Here is an 11,811-nt window from a genome sequence, read left to right on the forward strand (position 1 = left end):
GAGACAGCCAAACTTTTCTGCTGCTTCGCTGCCACTTTTATTGGCCAGAATTTAACATAAATCATTTGAGGGTCAGGAATGTTTCACTCCCTTTAGTTGAGGGTGTAAGGAAGACACGGAGATTATTATGCTGAGAGAACTGAATCAAGGAGAGAGGGATAGGCATACAATAATCTCACTTATTTGTGGTATTTAAGAAAAATAAAAGACAGTATGATAATAGTATTCAGAGACAATAGAGACAAGGGCCAGAATGACCAGTCTAAGGCAGGAAGCTTGTGACAAAGAGCCGGGATTGCAGTTAGGGTAGAGAAAGTTCCACTATGACAATGATAATTAGAACTGATCACTCTGGACACCCTGGGTGCTGAAAGGGGATAAAGTGATATGTATGGTTCCCCTTCATTATTACAGTGCAAACCAGTGTCAGAGAGAGGGTGGTGGTGGGAGTAAAATGCCTGTCTTAGAAAAGGCTGGGTGAAAAGAAAACTCGGAAACTGGTGACATTGGTGGCAGAAAATATGTACTATATGACAAACTCAATCATCAACAATTTCGTAACCACGGTGCTTAAATAAATTTTTTTTTTTCAAAAAGGAAAACAGAGGCCGGAGTGATAGTGTCACGGTAGGGCATTTGCCTTCCACGTGGCTGACCCAGGACAGGCCTGGGTTCAATCCCCTGTGTCCCATATGGTCCCTGAGTCAGGAGCAATTTCTGAGTGCATAGCCATGAGTAACCCCTGAGTGTCACTGGGTATGGCCCCCAAACCAAAAATAAGTAAATAAATAAACCACAAAAAAAAATGAAAACAGACTGAGAAACAGTTTAACAACCATCTCTTTAGTGTTGGCTAAAGAAACTAGAGAGGACCTGTGTCTGGGAAAGGCAACAATGAGAGTCAAGAAAGACTATGAGGGACTTGAGAAAGGGGCCCTAGGAGGACATTAGTCCCAAAAGTGAGCACAGCTCCTGCCAAGGTAAGCAGCCATCTTGCTATGTCATCACCTGGCTTCACCCTGGAGACATACTCCCTCTTAAAAGGCAGCTGCCTCACACTGTAACATAGAGCTGGGAAATGTTTACCCACTAACGAGAACATTTGAGGACAGTCAAGAAGCTTCCAGCTTCAGCCACGCCTCCAATCAGAAGGGGCAGATGTCAGGTCCTGGCTCAAATCTGGGCTCTGCTGCTGATTCCCTTGTCATCTCATGGAGTGACAGTGACGTCACACAGGGGACCATGATTGTCTGAGAGTGAAGCAGGAAGATTAGAGCTCAGACCAAGGGTGGGGTCCACAGTCCCTGAGACACATGTCTTCTCTCATTGCACCTGCTGGCCTGACCTCAGAGTCCTTCTTCTTGATAGTGAAGCCACGTCCAAACAGGAAATGCAGATGGACTCCAGAGCAGGGAGAAGGGGAGCCAAGGTTCAGGCAGGCTGGGGATCTTGGTGAATGGCCTGTCTTTGCCAAAGAACACATTCTAGAGTGTGGGGAACAGAAAGGGGACTAGCTGGTGATCTCAGGTCTTCATTTCCAGCTCTGTGATGCATATCTCAGAGCCCACATCATGACACACTCTAGTTTATAGATACTGTGAAGAATGGGCTGGTCCTGGTCCATGTCAGCCACTGCATCTACTGCAGTAAATATTTATCTAAATTTTCTGTGGGCCAAGAAATATCCCGGATGCTTCATATTCATTCTCTCATGTGTCCTCACAGATCCTATGATATAGGGAACACTGTCACCTCTTTTATAAGTGAGTTTCTCTGAGGCTCCTGCAGCTGAATCGCATGCCACCTGTGAGGGACTTGAAGTCAGTTAGTGTTTGGGTCAACCAGACACCAACTCGCAGACTGATACATTCGCAGTATACAGAAAGACTCAGATATGCCCTTCACACACTGATGGCCAGTTCGAGACTGGTCTCTGCAAGTTGCAGATACACAGGCACCAATACTCCCCAGACCTTCAAGCATCCTCCACCACTGATACACATACTATCCCACATACAAATAAATTTACAGACACCCAAACTCACACAAATACTTTAATATTCCCCACCACTGATACACAAACTCTCACACGTACATATAGACCCACACACAGACACAAATACAGATATACAAGCAGTATCCACCACAGATACACAGACTTTTACATATACACATAGATTTATATATAGGCCTCAGTATACTAATAGATACTTAAGTATCCTCCACCACTCATACACAAACTCTCACGTGGATACACAGACTTATACACAGCACCAATACTTATACATATAATCTAGTATCCTCCATCACTGATATACATACTCTTACACATACATATATGTGTATGTGTAAGACAGACACAAATACTCATACATAGATACTCAAACACTCATCAACACTAGTACAGATACAATTATACACATACTATAGATTTACACATACCATATTTTTCGGTGTATAAGACGACTGGGCTTATAAGACGACCCCTAATTTTACAGTTAAAACATAGGTTTAGGCCTATATTCGCTGTAACAGACAGAACGTTCCTGTGCTGCAACTGTGTGTACCACAGTGAGCCAATCACAACAAGCAAAGATTCAAAGGTTCTACTGTAGTAGACTTCCTCTCTGACTCTGGGCAATTTGAGCAGGCTTTTTACAGTGTAGATTCAGGTCCAGAACACTGTCTAATTTGCATGCTTAAAAAGCCTGCTTGGATTGGCTGAGTTAGAGAGGTGGTCCAAGTAGCCTTGAGTGATTGGTGCAGGATCGAGTTGGAAAATTCATTTTGTGGCAATATTCAGACAATTTTCGTTTAGTGGCATATTGAAACATTTTTCGGGATATACTTGGCGTATAAGACGACCACCGATTTTCGGTTGACTTTTTTTGTTTCAAAAGTCGTATTATATGCCAGAAAATACGGTAGATACCAATATATATACTTGAGCATCTTCCACCATAATACTCATGTACATTGTCTAACTTGATACACACACTGATTTACACATGGAGACACTAATACACTCACAGATACCAAAGAACATGTATTTAGATAAACACATACTCAGAGTTATGCATACAGATACAAAACATTATCCAGATAATATGGCATCCTCCACCATGAAAATATATGTATGCACATACATATACATAGATTTACACACATCACACACTGATACACGCACAATTCCCAGGTTCTATTCACCACCATATACACTCAGAAAACTGAAACACACTGTTATGCTCACACACACTTCTGTATTGCACACAAGATATACTTACACATGGGTGCTCTGATGCATGTTCACACAATCATGCACAGACCTCAGATACAGATACAAAGAGATTCACATATACACAAACACACATTCTCTGGCTTTGCCAGAAATTTCTCTTTAGAAAAAAGTTGTCGCTCATAGAAAACATATGGTTGGTGAGGAAACGCTTGCTAAAAGGAGCCAAACATTGTACTTCCTTTGGCCGAGGGCCTTTGCTGTCATGCATAGAGAGCTACTGCAGAACCACGGAGTTCAGGACCATGTCATGGTGTTTGGCCTGTTTGGCCTGGTCACTGACAACCAGCCCTGGTATATGAAAATAATAGGTGTGGGATGCCGGGATTTGAACCACCATCCTTCTGCATGCAAGGCAAATGCCTTACCTCCATGCTATTTCTCCAGCCCCTATGTGTCATAACTAAGATGATCTTAGGATGAGTGAGGGAAACTCTAAGAAAAATGCCAACCCCTTGGGGTTGGTGGAATTTGGTTTGAGCTTAGCAAAATTTGTGTTGTGTTGTGTGCTTTTGGTTGAGGCTTGTGTCTATCTTTGATAACTATTTAATCAGCAACTCTGGTATCAGTTATTTACTCCCCTAGCAACAGCCCAGGAACAGAGTGGGGGGGGGGGTTTGGGAAACTCTAGACATTCTCAATCAGTTGACAGGGCTCAGTTTGCCCTGGAGACGTCAGTATTTATTTTTTCTTGACATTCTTAGGGGGAGGCAGAGGAACATAAACTGTATGTATAAAGGTATGGTGCTCAGCCCTTTGTTGTCTGTGTGAAATGCTAAAATTGTTAGTCAGGGTGAAATGAGAAGAAGTACTTAGACCTGTACAAATGGCATTATCATCAGAGGATGTGTCTGTCTTGCTTCATTTCTGAGTCTGTTATTTTTTTTTTATTTTTTTATTTTTGGGCCACACCTGGCGTTGCTCAGGGGTTACTCCTGGCTGTCTGCTCAGAAATGGCTCCTGGCAGGCACGGGGGACCATATGGGACACTGGGATTCGAACCAACCACCTTTGGTCCTGGATCGGCTGCTTGTAAGGCAAACGCTGTTGTACTATCTCTCTGGGCCGTTATTGTTATTTTTTACCTGTCTCTTCTCTCCTCCCAACAGTGGAACTGACTGGAGATTGTCAGAATGCAGATAAGATCAGTTTGACTCTAGCTGGTAAAAAGGGAACTATTAAGGCATTGGGCATTGGGAAACTTTGGAAACTCATGCCTAAAGAAGTTAAAATACTCCAGAGAAAAGGCTAAGGATACTTTGAAAAAGAGAATGCCCAAGGTTTAGCTCTCTCTTTTATCACCTGCCCCTAAGGAATTCCTCAACTTTGGGCATTTATTGAATCTAAGGAGTCATTTATAAATGACAGACTAAAGGGAAAAATTGGCCATTTTAAAATGTAGTCCAAGCAGGATACAAAGAGCAGCTTTAACTTTTAGTGGTTTTTACTAGAGTATATAATTTTGAAAATATTATGAATTGATTCTTCAGCAATTAAGGGGCAGAATTTGCTTCAGTTATCTGAGCAGGGAATCTATTCTTAGCTCCTCCTCCTAGATAACCCAGATAATTTATTGTCTGTTTGCTAACGAGTAAACAGCTGATAACTGACCAAAAAAGAAAGAAATAGGCCATTTTAGTTTTCAACTGTAGAAGAACTTTAGAGGTTTCTATGAATGAGGAAGAAGGTGGAGAATGTTGCAAATTATTGTGGTTTACTTTTTCATACAAGGTTATTAATTACTTTTCCCAATTCATGTGAATGCATGATATTGTTCAAGTGAGTCAATTTTATGTCAATTTTGCCACATTAAACTTAATGTTGGCTTTAAGATAGCGTTAAGTGTGAAAATCTCAATGAATCATGGTAAGCTTAATAAAGGCTATCTTAAACATAATTGTACTTAATTGTGCTTATGTTAAAAAATGGGAAATTTATTTACAGGTATTTAATAGGTACCTTAAAGGACAATTAGCTCCTTTTTGTAGAAGTTGGCAGTGGCCAGGGCAGTGGGACCACCTAGTCGAAGGATGAAGAGAGAAGAGGTTAGAGAAAGTATAGATGTGCAAGAAAGATAATGGATAGTGTTGTTAATGTTGGGGAAAATAACAAAGAGAATTCTGTGAAAATGTGACCAGTTAGTTACAAATTGGAAAGAAGGAAAATTACAGAATGAATGTCAAGGAATGTGCAGAAGATTTGAGGTATGTGTACTAAGGAAAGAAAATGTATGGTCAAACTAGATTGTTATTAGTATTTCTCTAAATTAGAAATGATCTAATGTTTTTGTATAGGGAATTCTATGGAAAAGGAGCTTATATGATCTAAATTCTTTTCTTATTAATATCTCTATTTAAACACCTTGATTACAAATATTATTGTAGTTGGGTTTCAGTCATGTGAAGAACACCCCCCTTCACCAGTGCAACATTCCTATCCCCAATGTCCCACATCTCCCTCCTCTCCACCCCACCCTCACCTGTACTTGAGACAGATTTTTTGTGCCGGCCTGCAGCTTTAGTTTATTCGTGGTTGTGGAAAGGATCTGCACCTGAAAAGGAAATGGGTGGGGAAAAGGGGACCACCAAGGATTCTGATTATGGCGTCGATTTATTTTTGAAATGCCATGACATACAGTTTTTACACAAAGGGAAGAGGGGACAATGCAAACATTTGTCAAGCAAGCATTTGTCATCATGCAGTTTAAAAGGTTTGGCATGTGCCTGTTAATTTAATACAAGTTTCCTGAGGAACATCCTATTATCACACCAAATGCTCTATCTATAGGTCTGAGTTTCCTGAGCCAGAAGAGTGTGACCTTATGGTTCTTTTGATCTGCGTCAACTCATGGCCAGTTGGCACATACACAACATATATAGCTCAATTAAAGGACAGGCCTGTTAGAAAATGGCAGTTTGCTACAAGATGGCTGTGCTTAAGCCAAGACTGTGAGGGTGAATCTGGCTCCCTACAGTTTTCTACTTCCCTCATTCATTCACATTGTTATGATAGTTCTCAGTGTAGTTATTACTCTAACTGCACTCACCACTCTTTGTGGTGAGCTTCATGTTGTGAGCTGGACCTTCCATCCCTCCTCTCTTTGTCTCTGAGGATTATAGATGCTCTAAATTCTAAGAGCCTAGTGTTCTTAGAAAATTGGACCTTTCGAAATCACAGGAAATATAAAATTATATGTATAATTGTTGTTCTGTGTGTTTTGTAAATTGAGAAACATTTACTTTTTCTCTTTTCTTGGCACTTTCAGTATTTTTTATGCTTCATGGTACTATGTTGGTTTGCATAAATGCAAGTAGAAAGTTTTCTTCTCTGCAGTGAGGATTACTCCTCATATAGACAGGAAATCTTAAAAGTCAGACAGGGAACCCCCAGAGCCCTCTTTGAGTGAAACAGAGTTGAAAAGGGTTGAAGTTAAATGACAGGAGCATGTCCAGTTAAAATGGGTACTGTTATAAGTACTATGCTAACCTCAGGAAGACCATAGAGGCAGAATGGATTAAGGATATCAGAAATCGTCTAGGAATATCTAGATCTGCAACTATTGGCCATGGCCTGGACCTTGCTCTAAGCATTAGAAAAGTCCTGGAGTCCAGGGTTTCTCTCAACCCTGGAGGGTGATGGGTAGATTCCCTCCTACCAGGTCACTCCTACAGAGAATGAGAAGCCCAGGGCTATTGTTGGCTCATAATGCTAACCTAACCTTTGCATTTTTACATCAGTCTAGCTATGGTAACCCTAACATAACTGGTAAAGTATTAATGCCTTTATTGATAAACCACCCACTCTGTCCTAGATCAATTCCCAGAAACTCTACGTAAATAATGGGGTGCCCCAAATGGAGTTTCTCCAGTCTTGTTGGGTTTATGTAAAGAAATAAGCCAAGTTTATTTAGCCATCTGGCAAGGTTCAAGGTGAAGTAGAAAGAAAAGCTATTTTTCTGTAGCTGACTGAATTAAATGTATTCTAATGTGCTTAACTTAAAGCCCACTCCTCTTGGATAACCCACATGTAAGTATATTTACTGGTTGTAATAAACTGGTCATGAAGTAACTAAAAGCTATAAATGCTATCACTAGTCTGACTAGGATAGCAGAGGCCAGAACATTACCAGGGAGAAGTTAGGATAAGCAGGGCAATGGGGGAAGTAATTATTGTTGCTACTGAACCTAGTGGGAGTTCTAGGCCTCCTCTTGAGGCAACACCTATATAACAGTAGAGAGCTTATTCTGAGGAAGACTGCCAGTGTGATCTCACACAGATGCCTAAATACTCAGAAAACAGGTCCATCTCAGAGAGAGCATCTTCTACTGCTTTGTCCTCCTAAGGATAGAGAAGACCATTTACTGCCTGGTCATTTAAAATGGTATTCCTCTGTCTAAATGATAATAATTTCAAATGTTGGTAACTGCAAACCAGAACCAGTCAATTGCCTGGGCCCTCATTAAAAGCTAAGGGAACAAGAGAATTCACCCCTTTTGCAGGTAGTCTACCATTCTTTTGCCATCCTGAAGAAGTTATAGAAAATGGACCATCTTCCACACTCCCATTAATGACTTCTAGGGTGATGAAATCTCTGGGAAAAATGTAAAGGTTAGCAGGAAAGCTATCAGGAGAGTAGGGGCAAGAAGTGCAACAAGAACTAGCTAAAACCTAGCAGGAATTACAGCCTAACTTGAAAAGAATTAGCATCAGGTGTGGGAGGCATTTCTGATAGAGTCACTGCAGGAAGGGCACCATCCTTCACAGCCTGTCTTTTTAAGCAACTGGATTCTAGGGCCCTATGTTGTTGTCCTCTCCACTCCAACAGCTATTAAAATTGCAGAATTGAAGAGAACCCACCTTGTTTCTCAAGGTGGGGGTTCACCCACCTAGATGAGAAGGACCCCCTTGAAGATTCAGCTGACTAAGCTTCCAGACCAAGACAGAGTTCAGATCATCCTGATACTCTTGCAGATGGTGGTGAACATGGGACGTCTGGCTGGAATGAACACACTCATTTGCTTATGGACTATATTTGTACTCTTAGCTGAACTGTGGATAGAAGGTCTGTTGGTCAAACTGTCAACTCAGAAATCCATCTCCTAAACTTTGACTTATGCAATTTGTTTAGGTTTCTGATTATGGTCAACAAGATCTATTTACCTGTTTTATTCAGGCTTGCACAGGTGCAATTAAAATGCATGTACAAAGGTCCCAATATGCAGCCATTGACAGAGGCCTGGATGGGAAACTAAGGAGTCAAAGATTTGACCCAGGTTTATTTAAAAAGGAGTAAATGTGAAGGACCCTGAGTCAGTTGTTCTGGGTCCAGAGAAAGACCAATTGGGCATATTCTGCTTTATGTATGTAGTTACTTGTTCTTGAGCAGCATAATGCAAGATCCAGTTATAAGCTGCATGGAGTTGCCCAAGGCATCTGACCATACTATCTAAGAATAAGCCAACAACAACAGAATTGAAACCCAATCTACAACAAGCTAGACACAGAAGAGACCACTTATACTAGCAGCCCAGGGGTCAAAGGAGAGAGATTGAGATGCATACTGGGAACAGCGGTGGAGGGAGGAAAACACTGGTGGTAGGAATGCCCCTGATTAAATGTCATTATGTACCTAAAATATTACTGTGAAAGATTTGTAATCCACTTGGTTAAAATAAAAATTATTTAATTAAAAAAAAGAATAAACTTCCATTTCCCACTGTGAACTTCCCTGTGCAAACTCCTATATAAACTGCTTGTGACTCTGGGAGGGGTTGCCTATTTAGTAGGTGACCCTGGTTGGCCAGTTTGGAGCTGTTGGTAGATGGAATAAAGTGTTACTTCACTTGAATCCACTTGAGTGGTCTCGTCCTTCAACTCCAGACCCTAGCAGAAACTTTAGCAGGGTGACAGATATTTGGTTTTTGGAATAACAAGACTGTTTCCCCTTGACAGAACTTTGTCTTCTAAAACCTAATTGGAGACATGTGTTATCTAGACTATTGCAGAGTAAATCGAGATTCAGAACTGGCTCTGGTCTCACTCACAACCTCTGCCCATATCTCTGAATCCCTCATCTCCATCCTCCCACCTCCAGGGCTGCCTAATGCCTCCTGCTGCATATCTCCCCTAACCTCTTTCTATGCTCTGACTGTTCTTGGCCCGATGCAACTCACTTAATTTGGATCATGTTCATCTGGCCCATGCTTTTCTTTATTGCACCAAAAGTCATTTGTCATCCTAGCTCAGGACACAGACTTCTCCCACCCAAGCCCCTCTGCTTTCTAAACCCTACATTAGATTTAGTACACAAAGCTTGGTATGAAATGAGAGACAGTTTTTTTGGTGTGTTTCTCAGGACTAAGGAACCTTTGATTAAGTCACTGTACAGGACTAATCCTGTTCACTCAACACTCCTAAAACGTTTTTAAAAAATGATTTTCTTCCTCATCTCACACATGTATCTTTGGGGAACTAGAAAACTCTATACAGATTATTTTATTTCTAAAACTCTTGGGGGGTATGTAAAGTGTATGTCTCTAACTTATTTCTTAATCAGTATGGCATAAAGTCTGGCATAAAAAAGGAACATATAGTTGGTCATATAGTTGGTCCCATGAAGATGAGCATATAGTTTGCATGCTAGAAGCAGTTGAATTCAAAACCAAGCAAGAGAATTCAGCCAAAAACAACCTTCCCTGAGACCCCACACATAGAAACCATCCCAGAAAATTCCACCCAAATTTATAATCCCAGAAAAATTCTTTCAGAGAAATTGTTCCACAGAAACCTTCTAAGAAAATAAAACCCACAAAAACCTACCCAATAGAAACCCACACAGAACCTCCCCCCCCCCCCGAGAAACTCACCCGCAGAACCTACCACAAAATATCACCCAAGAATTTGCTGCTAGTGCCTCAAGTGCTGAGCACAGGTTGCAGATAGATGAGCCTCAGGCCTATGCTGGGTCTGTCACACAGAACTAGTGACCCTCTCGACCTGTCCTATCTAGGCACCATGCCCAGTGTCTCCACTCCAGACACTGGTGATCTGGCTTCATCTATTCAAAGCAATTGGAATACAGCAACAAAGACCATCACTAACTTTAGAGATGCAAATCTGCTGTTTTCTTCTTCACCTGGATGACTTTTAGATACATAGATCTAGGTAAACCAAATACATGGAAACTGGATTTCTCTTGTGCCTTCAGAGTGTGGGGTATTTGGGAATGGTCATATATTCCTAAAGATTCCCCCAGTGACAAAAGTGTATTTAATAAAAGGGAGGTGGTGAAGAGATAGCACAGCAGTAAATCATTTGCCTTGCATGCAGCCAAGCCAGGACGAATGGTGGTTCAAATCCCGGCACTCCAAATGGTCCCCTGAACCTACCAGGAGCGATTTCTGAGTGCAGAGCCAGGAGTAACCCCTGAGCAACACCAGGTGTGACCCAAAAACCAAAATAAATAAATAAATAAATAAAAAAGAGGGGCCAGAGAGATAGCATGAATGTTTGGCGTTTGCCTTGCATGCAGAAGGATGGTGGTTCGAATCCCGGCATCCCATATGGTCTCCAGAGCCTGTCAGGAGCGATTTCTGAGTGTACAGCCAGGAGTAACCCTTGAGCGCTGCTGGGTGTGACCCCCAAAAAAATAAAAAAGAAATAGGAGTTGGCTGATCTCCGGCATCCCATATAGTCTCCCAAACCTGCCAGTAGTGATTTCAAAGTGCAGAGCCAGAAATAATGCCTGAGCACTGCCAGTTGTGACCCCATAACAAAAACAAAAACAAAAAGAACTGTATTATTAAGACATGTTTTAGGACTAAACCTAGCTGTGCTCAGAAGTTGCTCTTAGCTCACTGACCAGGGGTCACCCTCACTAGAGCTTAGGAGTTCATGCAATGTTGGGGCAACATTCAGAACTCCTAACCCTTGAACTATCTGACTTAAGCACTAAGGCTTTGGGAGTTGGATACTTAGGAGAGGATTCTGACAGAGCAGAGCTCCTGCCTCTGTTGGATGGAAGCTTCTCTGCTCACTTTCTCCAGACCAGAGCTGCCCACTGTGGCTCCAATTGTCATCATAATCCTCACCGCTGGCACTCACCATGAAGCCACTATGCCACTCAGACCAGCCCCCCCCCCCTGCTCCAGGGTATGTCCTTAGGTTGCCCAGATGAGCTCACATCCCAAGGTGTTTGGATGAGGTGTTTGGATGACACCTGGCAGGCAGAGTCCTCATAATAGGGCAGTCCTAGGATCCAGGAGGTGGGGCCTGACTTTCCCCCTGTATGCCCCTTACCTGCCTGGCAGAGCAGGGTAGGGTGGGGAGGTGCCTCTTCCAGGCAGAAGTTTCTTGGTTCTCAGCCTGGCTGAGAGTTCCTGTTTTCTGGTCAGCAGGTGTCTGCTGGGCACTGTACCCCACCTCTGGAGCTCCGAAGCTGTCCCTTGTGAGTCAGCACATGGACCACGACAGGACCCTCACCTCATTACTTGAGTTCTTGCAGCCTGGCTTGAGCC

Source organism: Suncus etruscus, chromosome 3, assembly GCF_024139225.1.
Source record: "Suncus etruscus isolate mSunEtr1 chromosome 3, mSunEtr1.pri.cur, whole genome shotgun sequence".
NCBI lineage: Eukaryota > Metazoa > Chordata > Mammalia > Eulipotyphla > Soricidae > Suncus > Suncus etruscus.